General features: G+C 39.6%; 1 protein-coding gene across 1 annotated transcript in view; it reads left to right on the top strand.

The window, feature by feature from the left end:
* Positions 1-11,174: 11,174 nt before the first annotated feature.
* Positions 11,175-12,102, top strand: part of ctnna1 (catenin (cadherin-associated protein), alpha 1) — a 77,608-nt gene continuing 76,680 nt past the window's right edge. Inside the window, exon 1 of the mRNA XM_086309904.1 lies at positions 11,175-11,501. The gene's annotated coding sequence lies outside the window, so the exon portion shown is untranslated. The remainder of the gene's footprint in view (positions 11,502-12,102) is intronic.

The following is a 12,102-nucleotide window of genomic DNA, read 5'->3' as shown; positions in this document are numbered from 1 at the left end:
GGGAAGCCAGAAGTGCACATCTGTCGGGATACATTTTTTATAAGGAAGTCCTACTTGTGGCCATATTCCCTTCAATAATGTGTGAAACATTTACCACAATCTGTGAAAATAAGTCGAGAAATCACCGAGAAATTGGTTGAAGGTGCTAACTGTAGCAGGACGCAGCTCTCTGACATACATGCAATGTGGTTTCCTGATCCTGCAACACCGACACTGGACGAGGACTTCTTCCATATTCCTGTGCTTTGATCATTGCTTCTTCTTAACCAGGTCCATTCCCCTCCTTTCTGTTTCCCTTTTATTCTGCTCCTCCAAACCCATTCCTCACTCTCGGATTCTTTATAAAACACAGCTGGGTCATTCTTCCCGTTGCACTTGTTATTCTCATCTCTTCATGCTTCATGCCTAATGGTTTCATTATACTTAAGAGATGACACATTTTTTGGATAGGCTGCATTATATTTGTCACAGGCTTGTTGTATTTTTTTTTCAGGCTTGTCTGCTGTCACTAGATAACCTTGGTATGTTAAATGGAGCAGCTACAGTTCTTCCCCAGAGGAAACTGCAATGTGACGCCTTTCATTATCGCTTTGTCTTGTCTTTGTCTTTCTTCAAAGACGCGTCAGTGCAATAGTCAACAGTGGTTTAACCCTCGGATTCGTTTTCTCCGCCATGGGCTTTATCTCGCTGTTGATGTGCCGCTACAGAGTGCATTTCAGCTGTGTCACTCAAACTGACAGGGTGGGATCCTTTTCTGGACATAAGTCATTCTCTTTCTCTTAGGTTCTTACATGTACATATTAAAGTGTAATTAGAAGAATTTTCAATGAAAGCTCCATTACTGAAACATCAAGAAAAATAATAACTGTGTTAGGAATGGTGTTTAAAGTTGAACACGTAGCATAGATTTGAAATACCACAGATGCTAGCACACGAATTAAGCTGTTCAATCTGATTGTTTCCGATCCAGTCAGAAGGCAAGGACATAGCAATAATGCTTTTGAATGTATTTGTGCTATTTTCATAGCAATGTGATCCATGGGTCCCAGTGCAACAGAGAAGTGAAGCCACTGCAAGCAAAGCACAGTTTGTGCTAATTTTTTCTTTGTGGCTTTATGAGACATTGGACAACAATACATTTTGAAAAAAGGAGAATTTTTCTTCTAACTTGTTTTCACAGCCAAGTAAACAGATATTTAAACATAAGCTAAAGGCGCACACATTAGTTCTCAAGGCTTTGGGGGTGGGGGAGTGACACTGTCTGCCATGGCATTCCAGATACACCAAGTTCTGCCAAATATCTGCTAATATCGCCAAGAAGTGGACAAACTGACCCAAAAAATTAAAGAAATAACCCAGAGTAAATATGTTAATTTCAAGCTGACACAATCACACACTGAGCTGCTTAAAATAATTATTAAATAATTAGATGAAGACTCATCCTATCCACAAGACATTTTCGTAATGCACTCTTGAAGGAAGTGTGTTTTGTGTAATGTATGTATATTCTTTTATCAGAATAATAATGAAAGTGTTTATTTCCCTTAGATTTGAGTTACTAAAATATGGATGGGACTATTATGTCACCGCATTAAAGAAATATTGAATCACATTATACTGCAATGTGCACTTTTGTATCACAAAATCAATCAGATCACTTGAACACATTCATCCAGTCACACAGCGCTTTTATCTGTGACTAAGTGCTTTTTAGCATTCTGGGGGAGTCAGGGATCGAGCCACCAACCTTCTGATTGGTGGATGACTTGCTTTACCTCTTGAGCCCAGATAGATAGATAGATAGATAGATAGATAGATAGATAGATAGATAGATAGATAGATAGATAGATAGATAGATAGATAGATAGATAGATAGATAGATAGATAGATAGATAGATAGATAGATAGCGAACACTTAAACTGTAGCACCAGCAAACTAATGAGATGCTGAGGTGAGTGCTGGGCCATAAAGTTAATTGTGGGTGTGGACAAGCGAGACAGCAATTACTGATGGCCCTGTGATAATGATGTCACTTTTCAGACAGCCAATTAGGGGTTCAACCCCCTGTCTGCATAAACCGTCTCTTATTAGCTACTGAAATAGCACAGACCCAAACTGAAAGTATCTGATTTAAGCACACAGCTCTGTAAAGTAATCTAATATAAGACAGCGCGTTGATTAATCCTAAGAGGGTGTAACACATCAGCCTTTTTTATTTTCAGTGCAGACATTATAATGTATACAGTGCATGCCCAAGACGTTGGACCAGGACATACTGCACCTCTCGCTATATGAGAGCTGGGACAGTCCAGCCACCCTCCTGTGACATTACGTTTGATAAGAAGTTGTGGAAATGGATGGATAGGTGGATGTGTACTCTCTTGGCTCCTCTGATTTAAAAAAAAAAAGAAAGAAATCTCTAAATGTCATGTCTATAGATAACCAATGTAAAATTTTTATTCTTTGACTGCTTAAAAAAAAAACACGGTACAAATAAGCACAAAATAAAACAGATCCTCAACAATTTTAAGATCACATAAAATATAGGAATGCCTCACCAAGTGTCTGACTACCTCAGTTGCTGTTTGTAGTCTTCTTAATTGGACACACCAGGGCTTCTGCATATTTCTTAAATATTTTATTTATACTACTTTTCATCTTTATCAAGCGAATGTTAATAATTTAGATCTGCAACTCTTCTTTGTGCTTGTTTTGAGGTTATCAAGCAGTTGCTTTTCACTAGTTGTTTTTTTTCTTTCATGGATCAGTATGATTTCTGAACTTCTCCTGACTCCAGCATCTGACACAAACTGCTACAGTATGCACCCTCTATAAGGAATAAAAAGTAACAAACGTTTCTTTTGCTTATGTGATGCACAGTTCATGTTCCAAATCAGTCAATTAATACGTTCCTTCTAAGAAATTTGCACTCTGATTTCTGCTACTCCAGAATTTATTTCCTCATATATTACAGAATTTTGATAATGGACGTGCGGGATTCCCGCTTGGCAACACTGACGCGTCAAAATAGAAATCCATAAACCTCTCTTGACAGCGCATTAAATTGGACACATCCTGGTGATTGATTAGACATCCAGCTGACAGATACCCGGCGATTGTTTACTGTGGTGGACCCTGGATACGACTGGGTGTTTATTGCTGTCTGGTCCTGCAGTATTTCAACATTGTATCTCACTATTTAGAGCTATCAGCAAGCAGCTACACAGCAACCACACGCTTCCAAGTACCAGTTTGTTTCCAAACCGCAGCACATCCCTGCCGTGTTTACCTGTGCTATCACCTCTTCACACTGATGTTTTCACCTGCAGGTATTGCTTTTACAGACCGGGTAAAAAAAACTATCATTTTGGATAATTTATGGGTAATTATCCATACGCGTTCTGACATTCAACACGTCTGCTGAATTCCCTTCAGGTTTGTAAGTACTCTTGGAGGAATGAAAACTGCTGTTTGCCATGTTAGTTTTGGCAAAACGGCAGAAATGTCAACACTAAATGCATAACCATTTCCGTTGCAGTTGTAGTTTGTGTGCTTTTTCTCTTCGTAAAAGGTTTTTGCATATCAGTAGATCAGCTCTTCAATCTTCTATTCATTATTCAAAAAACAAACAAACAAACAAACACTATCAGGTGCTTCTGAAAACTTTATCCATCATCCATTCAAACAGCATAGTGCCATATCAAGTGAAAGTGACTGACTACACATAAACGACGATTCTGGTGACAACCTCCTCCACCAGAAGTCCTCACATCGGAAAGAATCAACGTCAGAACGGCGGCGGTTCGCTTTCCTTCGCTGCTCTTTCTGCAATGTGCGAGAATTTTATGCTTTCAATGACCCGTGCTTTGCAGCACAGCAAAAACAAGTCATGGCCGACTACACAGAAAGAGCATTACTTCCCCTCTTTTCCATTGTTTCACTGCCTTAGGAAGACTTCTGTAAATCTGTGACGGTGATTACATTTCGTTATATGTGGAAGTAATTTGATTTTACAATACACTGTGTGAGGCACCTTTTAAACGGGCCATGAGCAAACAAATGTTTGAGTTTCAGTTCTGCCCGAGCTACAGCCAGAAAAAAATGACATCATCTGACTTATTATCAGCTGTGTGGAAAATGGTAGGTAGTGCCGGCTGAATTGCCACATTTCTGCTGCTGCACTGAGTGACGCTTCGAGCAGTTGGTTTGATAAATTTTTATTATAATAAATATGGCATGAGTGGAGCCGGGGAGAGCTGATATTCTCTACAGGCCTGTCTACACATCACATGGACCCAATCAGGTCCTGATGATGTCATAGCTCTCTGCATCATTAATATTGAAAGGTCATTTCCCCAGCTTGGAAGTTGTCTCTATCACAGGCCGGATTCAATTTCCAATTTGCCACACAACTCTCGAGGTCTTTCTTACTGTATATCTGAGAGAACGCCACCTCACAGTGTTGTAAAATTCTATTTCCTCTATTCTGCTTATAGAGCCATTGACTCAGAGTGGCATTTTATTATTTTCTATGAAATGAATATTTAGTGAGTAGTCATACTCATAACTATACACACACCAAATCCACATTGGATTTCAGGCTTTAATAATATGACTAAGTATCCATTTTTATTTTATTCACAAACATCTATTTATTGCTTGTTTTATTGTTTTATTTCCTACATAGACTGCTTCAGCTCTTTCAGCGCATTAGAAGTCGCAAGCAAAAACATATTCTTTCTTTTTTCTTTTGGCTGTTTTAATAAGGCCCTTAGGTTACTGTGGTACTTTTATGATTAGTTTCTGAACTTCAAAGAAGTCTTATTTTCCATCAGCCCAAATCCTTTTGTGGATTCTCTTTTTACCCATTTCTCTTCAAGTTCCACCTAAAATCACGCCTGGTTATGTGACACATGTGACTTGAAATACATTTCTACCTATAAACACATATGTATAAATATATACACGCTTTGTGTATAAAATGTTCTATCAGAAGTCACAGATTATAATATAAACAGCCTGTGGCGCAGACATTTCCTGAGCGTCCCTTATTAAAAAAACAAAAAAACATCTCTTCTGTAAGGTAGAGTCTGACATTATATAAGCTGTCTTCAGTCATTTCACTGCTGGTAATGCTATGAGTGTGTATGTGTGTACACGATTAGTGCTTCAATGCAAAACAAAGCTTGCATCCTACTGTATTTTTGAAGCTCGCGAATGTGCTTAGTTCAAACACTTTGGCAGCTGCTTAAACCTGTGACTCATTATCGCTTTGAAATTCATTATGTTTCATTCTGTGGCTTCCATCACACACTTCACCTTCCTTTTAGCCTGAATCCCACTTGGAAAATGAGAAATTAGGGCAGCGGGTCTCAAGAGACTTTTGGAATAAAACAAGGTTTCTAGAATAGTTCTTTGTACTGTGAATGACAAGTGATTTCGTGGTTGGTGGCCTGGTGGTAATTGCATACCAGTCAGTAATCACTGTTTATGTGAAAGTGATTATAAACACACGATTGTCTTCTAATCAGCGAAACCCATCTGGCAATAGAGGTAACATGATGAATACAAGTAAGAGGGAGAGAGAAAAAAATAGAGATGCTTGTATAGTATAGTCTGCATCACTGTTTTCCTATTAACATCACCTATCATCAACATCACCTAATATTAACACCACCTTCGCAAGTAGAACCTCTGCAAAAAACATTTGTTTGAAATGCACTGCTTGAAAAAATTAGAGGAACACTTTGAAAACACATCAGATCTCAATGGGGGGGGGGGGGGGGGTGAATCATGCTGGATATCTACACTCGTTTGGACTGGGAAATATGTTAGACATGAAAGGATGCCAAATCATTTGTTGAAAATGAAAGTGATCAATCTCCAGAAAACTGAATGCAACGAAACCCTGAAAATGCTGAAAGTGCTTACTGTGAGTGTTACTCAGTAGTATTTATGCCCCCCACATGCTTGTATACATGCCTGACAATATGCTCCTAGTGTGATAATGGATGGTGTCCTGGGGGGTCTCCTTCCTAACCCCTAACCCTGGACCAAGGTATTGCTAGGCTCTGGAACAGTCTGAGGTGCAACCTGACAGCATTGCATGGGCTGAAACATAATGTTCTAGAGGTCTTCTGTTGGTTATAGCTCAGGTGAGCACTGGGATCCAGTCAGTGGTTCCTTTATCCTCCAGGAACTGCCTGCATTTCTCATCACATGAGGCTGGGCACTGTTGTCCATCAGAAGGAATCCAAGGCCTGCTGCATCAGTGTCTGACAGTGGAGCCAAGGATTTCATCCTAAGATACCTAATAGCAGGCTTGTGTGTCCCTCCATGGATATGTCTCCCCAGACCATCACTGACACACCACCAAACTGGTCATACTAAACGATGTTACAGCAAAATGTTCTCCACAGTTTCTCCAGACCATTTCAGTCTGTCACATGTGCTCAGAGTGAGTCTGCTCTCAGCGAGCCTGTTCTCAGCTCCTTGTAATCTCCTTCATGCTCTTTAGACTGCACTGGGGGACACAGCCAGCCTTCTGGCAATGGCAAGTATTGATGTGACATCCTGGAGGAGTTGGACTACCTGTGCAACCCTTGCTCGTGTTACCAGTAGTGACACTGACCCTAGCCAAATGCCAGACTACTGAATAAACAGTAAGAAACGTGTGAAGAGTGAAAAGGAGGCACGTTCAGATCAGTTCATAGCTATACTTGTTATACTTGACCCAGAAACATTAAAAGGGTTATTTCGTTAGTTCCTTGCTTTTTTTGTAAGTCAAGGAGAGGTTCTGTCAAAGCAGCTCCACTGGGACAGCAGGGAAGAGTGTGATCAAAAAGCCTAAACCAGCAGGTGGAGCTCAGCAGACTGCAAAGAACAGTTTAGTAGTGTTTGAGTCATGGTCACTGTGACCTTCCGATATGTCCAATCAGACAAGCAAGGCAGACCTCTGATATTATGACATCACCGTCCTAACACCTACCTGTAGGCATGTCTGATATGTCATAAGGGCTTATTGTTTGTCCACTGGAATAATGTACGTTTCTGTTCCGCTTTGCTGGACTGTCTCGATGAATGACTGATTATCATTAGCGTCACTAGTCGGCTGACTTCTCTCTGATGCCATGCATCACCACACACTCATTTCTAATCAAGGTACAGGGTTTTGCTTAGGAAAGGGAAAGCCTGCAGATGACATCATGCAGCTCCATGGACAGCTGTCAGAATGAGTCAGGTGGTCCTAGGCAGACTGATAGTCGCTGTGTTCCTTATGTCAGGGAACAAAATTCCTCCAGCAACGAGGCAGCTTCCAGTTCAGTCACCGTCAAAGCATGAGTAACTACTTTGACAGGAAGCTGTAACATACAGTAGCATCCATGACTGAAAAAAACAATAGATAATAACACAATTGTGAAAGATGCTTACCTTTAGTAGTCACCGTGAGCATTTCTTTTATCGGCGTGGAGCAGTGCCAAGGACTGTGATTCAATAAGATGCTGTGTCCCCTGAATAGAAATGTAGAGCTAATCTATAGAATCCATGAAAGCTAAGAGGAAAGATAGCATAAATACCATTTTTGTATTTTGATTTTTGTAATATTCACCTGACGTAGCACAAAATAATATTGCCGCATTTTCTATTTTTCTAGTGCCACACTCTGAAGATTTGCATGCACTCAATTATACATTCAGTATGTGACAAACATGTGCACTTCCACATAATGAGAAGGAATTATTTATAGCATGCTGCGCTCTTATCATTTGTCGGGCCCAACAGGTACAAAAAGATGAAGTTCAAGGACACCCAAACTTGTCCTCCCAGCAAGCTGTTACTTAGACAAACATTCATCATTCAAGAACACAATTACACCACATCTAAACCGTCTTCTCTACGGAGTATTAATTGGATAAACAGATCTCTGTTACACTATGTACATGCCAGTTTTCTCTGTTCTACACTGAAATTAATAATGTACACAAGATAGTTCACTGCTGTATCTCCATCCCAAAGAATTTAATATGGAAATTGAATCCATTACTCCTTAAGTTTTAACATGGTCAAAACTCTATGGCGAAAACAATTACTTCACAAATTATTATTGCACAAAAACCCCAAAAAACATTAAGGAGTGTCTTTCTGAAAGATAATTATATTCCGAGGCCTTCATTAAGAGCTTGATAAGTACATTTGTAATCTCATTCTCTCCAAGACCGTAATTCATGCTGCACTGGTGGAGCTTCTTAATTAACACCTACTCAAGCCAACAAATAGAAGTGTGTTAGTTGTGCTTGGCTGCAGGACAAGACAGCATTGTTGATTGTAGTGTTCTGTGTGTCCACTGCTTTGAATTACTGATGACTGTCCTCTCTTTTTGGAACCATGACGTGAAGCACTGTAGAAAAGTCTTATCTCACCCATCAGTTCTTCATATTTTGCTTGGACAATACAGATCCATTGTGCAGAGATCTATTGAAACATGCAAACATGTGTAGTTTGTGCGATTCTAACAGTTTTGAAGCTTCATTGAACCACACTGCTTCAATAATGTTGAGGTCCAGGCTCTGTGGGTGCCAGTCAACGACTGATAGTGTTCCATTGTGTGTTTTTCTATTCAGTTATGCTTTCACTGCAGTGGCAGTGTGTTTGGGATCATTGTTATGCTTGAATATGAAGCTGTTGCCAATCAGACTTGGTATTGCATGATGGATCAAAATCTCATGGTACTTTTCTGCAATCATAATTCAGTCAGTTTAGACAAGATATCCAACACCACTGGATTAAATTCAGCCCCAAACCACGACAGAGCCTCCACTGTATTTTCCACATGGCTGTGGACACTCACTGTTGTTCCTCTCTTCTGAGCTACTCCATACATTCTCATAAAAATTAAAACCCACAATGTCAAACTTGGATTAATCACTCCAAAAGACCTGCTGCGACTCCTTTTTAGGTCTGAACTGACACCCCAGTGTTGGTTTTGTGTGTACAACATCATCATAACAATGTTGGCTCAACATTGCAACTGACCAGTCACGCTGTCTGAGCAAACCAACACAAGTAATCTAAATTTGGCTAAAAGAAATGCTAACTTGATCATATGTTTGTTAAATAAAATAACTTTTAAAAAATGAACCACTTACCATTTGTTCCATAAGAGTTTAATATAAACAAAGTAATTTGTTTTCTTTTTTCTCAATATTCCAAAGCTATCACGTCACAACAATATGACTGGTCAGTAGCAATGCTGACCAACATTAACAACACCAGCACAGAGATAAGAGATTATTTAGTCCAGCTCTTATCTAATATGGCATACTTCAGTCTTTTTATTCCTCTGTTTGCCTTTAGTGGCTTTCCTGAACAGTAGGCCAGTTGTACCTCTCAGGTCAGGTCTTTGCTGGATCCCCCCCCTTTCTCAAGCACATGATTTTCACAGGTCCATGTTAAGTAGCTTAACAAACACAAAAACACATTCCTCTGAAAGTGGTCAGGTACAAGGACTGGACTAAAAATGGCTAAAAAGCAAACAATGGCAGAAGAAAAGCCTGGAGGACTTTTACTTACAAACACTTTGCAATATTGCAAGAAAGTCTGGCTCCTTGGAAGCAAAATGTTACAAAATGAGGGGTAACTCAAGACTTTTTCACAGTACTGTATTTCTTTAAGAGGTGTCTTGTGCCATAAACACACATAACATTAGGAGGATACAGATTGAACTTAATTAATAAACTATTAATTGCCAGCTCTGCAGCTAGTTCTATACAACCAAGAACCAAGCACTGAAGCTACCACTGCTATACGTGTGTGCGTGTATGTGTGAATTAGAAAAGTGAGGCTAGAGGGGTGGCACCTGGCCTCTTTAGATAATCTATTTATGTCTTTCACACTTCATCAAGCCTGAACCAAAATACCCAGCACTTGAATATGTTTATCAAATGTCTCAGTCCACGACATATGTGAGATATATTTGCTCTTGACCTTGTAAGAGTTGAATTTGCACATGTTTGCGTATCCACAAAGCATTTCTAGATATAGATATGCTGGTTAATTTACTTGTCTTGAATGCCTGCAGTGTTTCCATATGATGTTTATTTATTAATAATAAATGAATAAATGGCGCTTCAATGTGCCCATTGTGTCTGTGCACCTGATGCCACATCAGCTGGCTTTCCCTAGGGGATTCTGTTATACAGAGTTGCTAACATGTAAAACCCATTAGCATTAACAAAAGATAAACATAATTTTAGTTTAAAACAAATCGAGCTGCTCTAAATTGAGTTAAAATTAAAAATTAAATCAACTGAAAGGAAGATAATCAGCAAGTTAACAGAAGGTACAAAATGTGCAAAAGTTTTGATTCACCCGTCTAGTTTTGCATATTTATGTTTTATGAAATATGTGCTAAGATAAATAGAAGTACAGTAAATAAGGAAAAAACAGAGTTTGCAGAATTCTAATGACTTTTGCACAGCACTATATAACGCAAATAGCTATTTGTGAGTCTTCGTGATACTTCACAAAAAGAAGGTTTCAGTTTGAAAAGGCTCTGTTTTACATTCTGCTAGCGACGCACACACAGAGAGACAGTAAGAAAATAAGCAACAGACAAAAGAGCCACTGCCTGTGGTAATAACCTTAAACCTTGGAGTTTGTTATCGACACCGCCTCATTGCTGTCACTGAGTGGTGCAGTGCAGAGAGGAAAGTAAAGACAGGAGACAAAGGTCCAATACACGAGTAGCAATAATACGAGATAATGAACTGATTTGCTCACGGAGAATTTCACTGTTTTTTAATGATTATTTTTTCTGTTGTGACAGACTTAAGAAGAGTAAATCTTTTTATGGCTTTCTAGTTTAGCCGTTACGATTGAATGTCGAAGAAATCCTAGCAGAAAAAACAAAACAAAAACTATTACAACAAAATGTCACGTCTGAAAATCCCCTCAAATCAAATGTCATATTTAAAAATCAGATTTCTTCATAATAACTACTTGCAGTTTATTTTCCATCCTCTGTCAGAAGTCTGTTTTTTCGCCCAACAGTTTAAATAGCTCTTCCCTACTCCTGCCTTTATGGAAGCAGTAATTAATCCATATATGGACATACACAGCGAGCGCCACGCCTAAAACACCTCCTGGTTTTACGGACTTGCTGTGGCCCGTGTCCTCCCTTCCCCGCTGCCTGGAAGTTCAGGAACTTGGTCACCGCCCAGCGCCCCCTCCTCCTCCTTTTACCTCATCTATTGTTGGGCAATACGTTACGCCATCGAAATTCTCTTAACCGAAACTTTTCAGCTGACTTGCTGGAGCTCTTGTGATACTTTTCTGTATAGCCGTCGAGCGGAGGGAGTGTTTATCGTGAGTGAGCGGCGCAGTTAAACTAAGTCCGTGGGGCGAGGAAACGGGAGGAGAACTTTTGACGCAAGGAATTCCGTAATTCCCATTCCTCCATTTTGAACTTTTAAACTTCACTTTGTCTAGCGGACTGTTGTCGGTGAGTATATAACGAGTCTTTCTTACTTTACATACAATGAATACTTAAACAAAATGAGTGGACTAGTTGTTTGGGCCGTCGGTAAAGTTTCTCGCAGAAAGCAGGCTAACAGTTGTTTGTCGCTTAGCATTAGCTTTAGCTCATCGCTGTGTTTGGAGAGCTCCGTGTTACAGCAGGCAACCTGCATTACGCTAAGCTAAGCTGGTTACCTGTTACCTGCTGTTAATAAAGTATTGAAAATGACTTGAGGTGGACAGTTATTGGCTGTTAAATGTGTACACGAGTATCTTCTGCTTTGTATATTCTCGCTTAACGCTTTTTGACGGGGTAAAACCGACGTTTGTTTAGGTAGTTTTTGCAACAGGTGGAAGTTGAGCTAATGTTAGCACACCAGGTGATTGACCCACCCTAGTGCTTCTCAGCAAGTGTTAACATGTTTCTGTTTTGTTACGTAATTTTCCCTGTTTGGATACATTATATACACTTCTTGGTACCTACACATGGCTTAGTTTGACAGTTTTAAACCGTTAATATTATTATTTTTTGCCTAAGTCGCGTACATAAACCCCCCCAAACCTGCTAGACGGTTTCGATTTAATTT

This window comes from Aulonocara sp. 'chitande type north' Nkhata Bay, linkage group LG2 (assembly GCF_057382095.1).
Source record: "Aulonocara sp. 'chitande type north' Nkhata Bay isolate Kocher_YH1m ecotype deep benthic linkage group LG2, A_spYH_male_GT1.1, whole genome shotgun sequence".
In the NCBI taxonomy this organism is placed as follows: Eukaryota; Metazoa; Chordata; class Actinopteri; order Cichliformes; family Cichlidae; genus Aulonocara; species Aulonocara sp. 'chitande type north' Nkhata Bay.
The sequence above is the reverse complement of the archived record's forward strand: the minus strand, read 5'-3'. Positions and strand labels throughout refer to the sequence as shown.